This window comes from Wolffia australiana, chromosome 8 (genome assembly GCF_029677425.1).
Source record: "Wolffia australiana isolate 7733 chromosome 8, ASM2967742v1".
In the NCBI taxonomy this organism is placed as follows: Eukaryota; Viridiplantae; Streptophyta; class Magnoliopsida; order Alismatales; family Araceae; genus Wolffia; species Wolffia australiana.
The window spans coordinates 7,777,524-7,783,712 of record NC_135842.1 but is presented as its reverse complement, the minus strand read 5'-3'; positions in this window follow the sequence as shown (position 1 = coordinate 7,783,712).

The following is a 6,189-nucleotide window of genomic DNA, read 5'->3' as shown; positions in this document are numbered from 1 at the left end:
TCTTTCCATCATAATATCTTCTTCAACAATGATCTCCCTAATCAAGTGAAAGCAACTCAGAATGAGTTTCAACCGCTATTAAGACCCTGACTCTTTCGCTTGTGCTATTGCACCATTGTTGTCACACAAAAATTGAATTGGTTTTGATATAAAAGTTACAATACCAAGCTCACTAATGAACTTCTTCACTCATAATGCTTATGTGGCCACTTCAACGACTACAATGTACTCAGCTTCTATCAAGTCCACAATAGTACTCTACTTGGAACTTTTCAATGATATTGTGCCTTTGTTAAATATCAATAGTGATCCAAATGTAGATATACTATCATCTAAGTCTAATGGGAAACTCAATTCAGTATAACCTTGAAGCTTCAGCTTTTCTCCTCAATAAATTAGAAATAAATACTTAGTCCTCAAGTACTTAAGGATATATTTCACCACTGCCTAGTGTTCCTCTCCTAGGTCTGCATGAAATCTTCTCATAACACTTTATGCAAATGCAACATCATGCCCAGTACATTGCATTGTGTACATGATGGATCAAATAGTCGAAGCAAATGGGACATTCACTATCATCGCTCTAACTTCAAGAGTCTCAGGTGAGCGTTCCTTAAATTCATGAACTCCATGTCGCGTCAATGTGAATCTCTCTTAGAGTTCTCCATGCCAAACCTTTTGAGCAGAGTGTCTACATAAATGAATTAGGATAATCCTACCAACCTCCTCGATCTAAATAGGGATGCATAGGGATGTATGGACGACTGCATTTTGACTACGACTTACGAACATCTAATCATGGGATTCAGACAATTCATGGCTCTGATATATTAAGAGGCTCACAGAGATGATTGAGTGGTCAAGACGGGATCATCCGCTCTTGGTATAAGAGGAGATTGACTCAAGAAGACGACGCAGAAAATCCCTTGCTAGGGTAATGAAGATATTGGATAAGTTCTCCAATGATCCCTGTTATGCATCAATACTTATCGAATGATAGATTAGGGCTTTACAATAAACCATAGCCTAAGTCATTCGAGAGTCTTGTGCAGATGATGGATTATACATATACGATAACCGATGACAGTAAAGCTTCCATGAGAGAGTTCAAATATTACTCAGTATCTTTGAGAGCAGGAGGTGTAACTTGGCACCCCACGGGGTGGAAACTTAACCTATCAATTGAGATTAAATCGATCCTTAATTAATTAATCTATATCTCAATATTAATTAATAAGGTTGACCAATAAATGTTATTGGGCCACTAAGTTTATTAACTAGAATGATACATGGGCCTATAGGGTCACACACACTAGGTCATAAGGGCATTGGTGGATATATTTTACTTTTTAGGGTTTTTGAGAAAAACTTAAGTAAAATATAAATAGGGAAGGGGCACTCATTTCAAGCACCTAGCCCAGCCATATTTGAGGGGCCCTCCCTTTCTCCACTCTCTTCTCCACTCAACTAAGGAGAGTGTCTTCATGGTGAGAAGATCTTCAAGATTTTCAAGACGAGTTGAAGAAGAAGACGTGGCGATCCAAATGCCTAGTGATCGTGTGGGTACTTCTAGAGCCCAGACGCGTGAACAGCTTCAGAACAATCTCAAAGCGGCAAAGTCAAGGGTGGAACAAGTTCCCCACAAGGTACATTCGATGTTTGATTTTAAAGATTCATTATGAACCAACGGTGCTAAGCACGGAGGTTAGCATGATGGGCTATGATACCAATTTGATGTAATACGATGGTCGGGATTGACAACTTGTGTTATGTCTGAAAAGTAGACTCTAAATGCAATGAAATGACGTCAATTAACGTATATGATTTGAGAAAATATTAATGAGAATACGATGATCCTCACATGACCTGAAGACGCAAACCTGCTATACGACACGTGACAGGTTTTGTCACAATCAAGCTCCCAATGATCGATGTGAACAGATCAAAAGACGATGAGTGGGAGACGTTCTCGTCCAAGAGTGTCTGCACCATCAACGTAATTGAATAGTTCTAATACTGGAAAATAAAATGTCCTAACACGCCGGTGGTGATTAGATCTATAATCAATATGGAAATCTCTCGTGGCAACGAAGTAAACGAGGATGGCACTGAAAGACATAATTAAAATTGATCAAATGGAGGGGAGTAATTGGAAGTGACCTGAGGGTGCAATTTGGACACCAAGGCATGGTGACGAGAGTCGATGAGACGATGAACAGTTGAGGTGGTGGCACTTCCAAGAAGTATCAACTCAATGTTTTAATTCCGTGTAGCCAAAAGTGTCTTAGATCCCCGTTGATATATCCTCTCATTGTTGCGGAAGAGCGACTGACTCGATGCTTTGGAAATGCAAGAGGGAAGCCATTGAAGACCCCGTTTGGATTAACGAAAAGGATGAAACATGGTCATCACAACCAACACGGTTGGTCAACAGAAACGTAGACAGCCAGCCGGGGAAGGGAAACAATTGTGTCGGAGCTCCAAATCAAGGGCGCAGTGACGTTGGTGATCTGTTGACAACGGCAGACATCCACGCCCTAATTCAGACAGCGATGATGTTTAGAGAACCGATAGTTGCACGGAAGTGCTGTAGAGGGCGTCAGACGCCGAAATCGAGTCGTCTGGTCATCGCTGGCATGAGGGACTCACAGGGAACACCGTGGCTAACAAAGGGCATCACTATAATTCAGGTTTGACTGAGTGGCAAATAGTGGACAGCAACCAATCGATAGAACCACTATGACGAGACACAGAGAGTAAGGGTTGCAGAAGCTCCGCGATAAGCCATTTTGTGGCGGCAGAGGGTGTGCTGCGGGGGCGATCAGTAACAATTGATTGACGTCCTTTTCTTCATAACAGGCACTCCAAGCAGGTGAGAAATTTGGATTTTCGGAGCATGATAGAAACATGTACTTATGCGCCGAATGGTGATGAAACTCTTCGGTGAAGACAGTGATCCGATGATGTAATCTTCAAAGTAGTTTGAATGACAGACTAGGAAACAATCTTCTTCCCCTGGAGGGTGAGACGATGAAATTCTGACACAACAAAAATATATGCTTCTTCTTGGACTGGAAGGGAGTTGTAACTTGCCACTCTAATGCAATATTTGTTGAGATTTCTTCTATCAGCCACAACCCCTCTTTATTCTCCTCTGAAACTCTTCTTCTTCTTTCAAAAAAAAAAACACTCACATGATGAACAAGTATTGACTGCCAAACTTGAAATCTGATCTAGAATTCTTCAACAAGACGACATAATTCCCACGTCCACCCCTCCCCCTTTCTAATGGAGAGGGAGTGGCAGTTGTGGGTGGCCCAGTTGGGCCTCCTTTTAAGGGGAAAGCCTATTGGGCTTTCCCTTAAAAGGTGTATTTAAGGGGAAAAGAGGTCCAATAGGGATTTCCTCCCCCTAAAGGTTGCACTTATTCACAACTTAAAATAAAAAACACGCGTAGGAGGCCGGTACCCACGCAGGAGGGGCCTCTCAACAATCCAAATACGAAAAAATGAAAATTACAGAAAGATACACGACACGAAGTGAGACGGCACTATCACTTCTCAAACCTAATAGTGTAATTGTAGATTCTTCACGTCGACGTGGCTGGTGACGGGTTGGGGCGCAATCAACTGGATGGTCCTCCATACGTGAAGACCCATGGTGGCCACGGGCATACACCTTGGCAACATCACCCAAGGCAGTTAGGCGTCATCTAGGTACATTGACATTCCAAACAGATAATGTGTCTTACTACTAGTCCCCAAGGGTGACAATACTCTGGTAGCTTGGCAAAGTGGTAGTCTCAGTATGACCAATTTGCAATAATAGTTCGCTACAACTGATGGTGGGCATGTGCGAGCGATGCATGCCCACCATCAGTTGTAGCGCAACTATCGCTATTGGTGCAAATTGGTCATGCACAGAGACCTACCACTTTTGCCAAGAGCACACAGAGTATTGTAGGGAATTTCTTTGGAAGATTCAATGCTGTTTTTTGCTTGATGGTTTTATTGACGAGGAGTAGTGTGGACGTGGGGTAGGGAGACATCATTCTCAATACCATGACCTCTGGAAGCTACACATAAGATGTCAAATTCAGAGGAGGCATTGGAGAGCATCCTTTGTGGAAGACCCATAAGCACATGGTGTGACCAGCAGGATTGACAAGGAGGCATGCGTGTTGTAGCAGAGGAGTGGCCAAATTAAGACTCCAACCACAAGGCAGATGAAGGTGGTCTAAGCAGGGCAATGCATGTGCCTTCTTGCTCTCTACAATGGTGACTTGTCCCGGAAATCTTGGAGGTGTAAACCAGATTGTGGTCTTGCGAGCGCAATGTGGACTATAGTGGAATCGACCACGTGTGTGCACGTGTTGTGGAGAGATAAAACCAGAGGCAACACCTCACTTGTAAGTAAGGAGAGATAACCGGCTGGAATGAGGCGCAATGCATTTGTGCCAAAAATTGATGCAAGGCAAAGAATGTTTTTCCAGCCCACTCAGGCATGCAGCCAATTGTGGCCAACTCTGTAAACTCTCTTTCCAATAGGATACATAGTGTTATTTTTTGGGAGCCAACCACACTACTTCTTACCCTAATACACTCAAAGACTTATTTTTCAATGGCAAAGGTTGATTTATTTAAATATTAAAAAAATGGCCACCGTGTTGCTAGAATACATATTAAACCCTTGCAAGTTTAGCCACATAATAGTTGTCCTAAATAGTAGAAAGCATGTTCAGCTGCTTAGGCACAGTATTCTCAATGTTTTTTTCATTTTAAATTAACATTTGATAGTGAGAATGAGTCAAGGACTGAAGAATGAGGTTCGTGGGGAGTTTAACTCCCATCACTACTAACCTTTATTCCACTATAACAGCTTCAATATATGACTATGTACTAATGAAGACTCAACCATTTGAGCCCTTAATATGCTTTTTGATATCTCATGGCTCAAAGTCTTACTCTACTCATCAAATAATTCCACCAAAGGAAGCAACATCAACCTCTGATCCATACCCTTCATGTTACTCAACAATTAATTGCACATAGAAGCTAGCATGTAGCTCTAGACAATGGTGGAATCATATTTCCATTTCTAATGCTCTAATATCTCCATAGAGAGTGAGGGCCTAATGATAGACCATCACTCTCTAGGGCATACCCTATGTGATCTGAATTCATAAAAATCTTTAAGTTTTTGAGCTAGTCAATAAAGTTCAGAGTGGTCAAACAATGGCATCCATTATGCCACATATTGAGTTGCTCAATGGCATCTATGCTTGCACGAGGCATTTTTCTAATGAAGTACTCATTCAATCAGGTTTTAAATGTTGGTTTCTACGGATTTGACCTGGATAAAAAACTAAGAATGATTTTTAGTAGAAGGTTTCTAACGAAATTGTAATGACGTCAATAAAAACATTAAACGAATCATCTCTAAATAAATCACATCCCTGAGTCCTTTGATCCTTGAATGATTCATGTGGATCTGTTCATATGTGAATCCTTTAGAAGTATCCATGTGATCCTCAATATGTCAAATCTTCACCTTTACCATGACGACCTTTGTTCTCCCTCCGTCGTTGTCGTTACGCCATCCCAATCATAAGGAATGGAGAGGAGCAAAAGGGAGAAGGTAGAAGAAGGGGAAGGCCTTAAATAGATTCTGGTCTCAGTTAATTTTATTCATGACCTTCCTTATTTATACTAATTAGTTTTTTTATTAAAACCCCCAAACATTAAGTATATCTTCTGACTTCTAAAGGACCATTTACGTGTTGCCCTCGAGGACCATGCATCACTCTAGTTAATGACTCTAGTGTGCTAATAACATTTATTTATATTATAAATTAACTAACTATACCATCATATAGATTAATTAACTTTGATCAATTTAACCCAATTGATAGGTCGAGTCTCCAACACATGGGGTCCCAAGCTACACCTCATGTTCTAGAAGATACAAAGGAGTATGCATTGACTCACTCATGGAACATGTCTATCAACTGTTATCATGTACATAAAATTCCTCATTTATATGAAACTCCTCGGATGACTTAGGGTATGCTCAACTATCAAAAACTAATTGATCATTTGAGTTTTGTACTGGTGCGATCCGAAATCTTTAGAGAAATCGTTTCTGATATTTCTCTTCCTTGGCTAAGGACTTCACAGATTATCTTCCTTA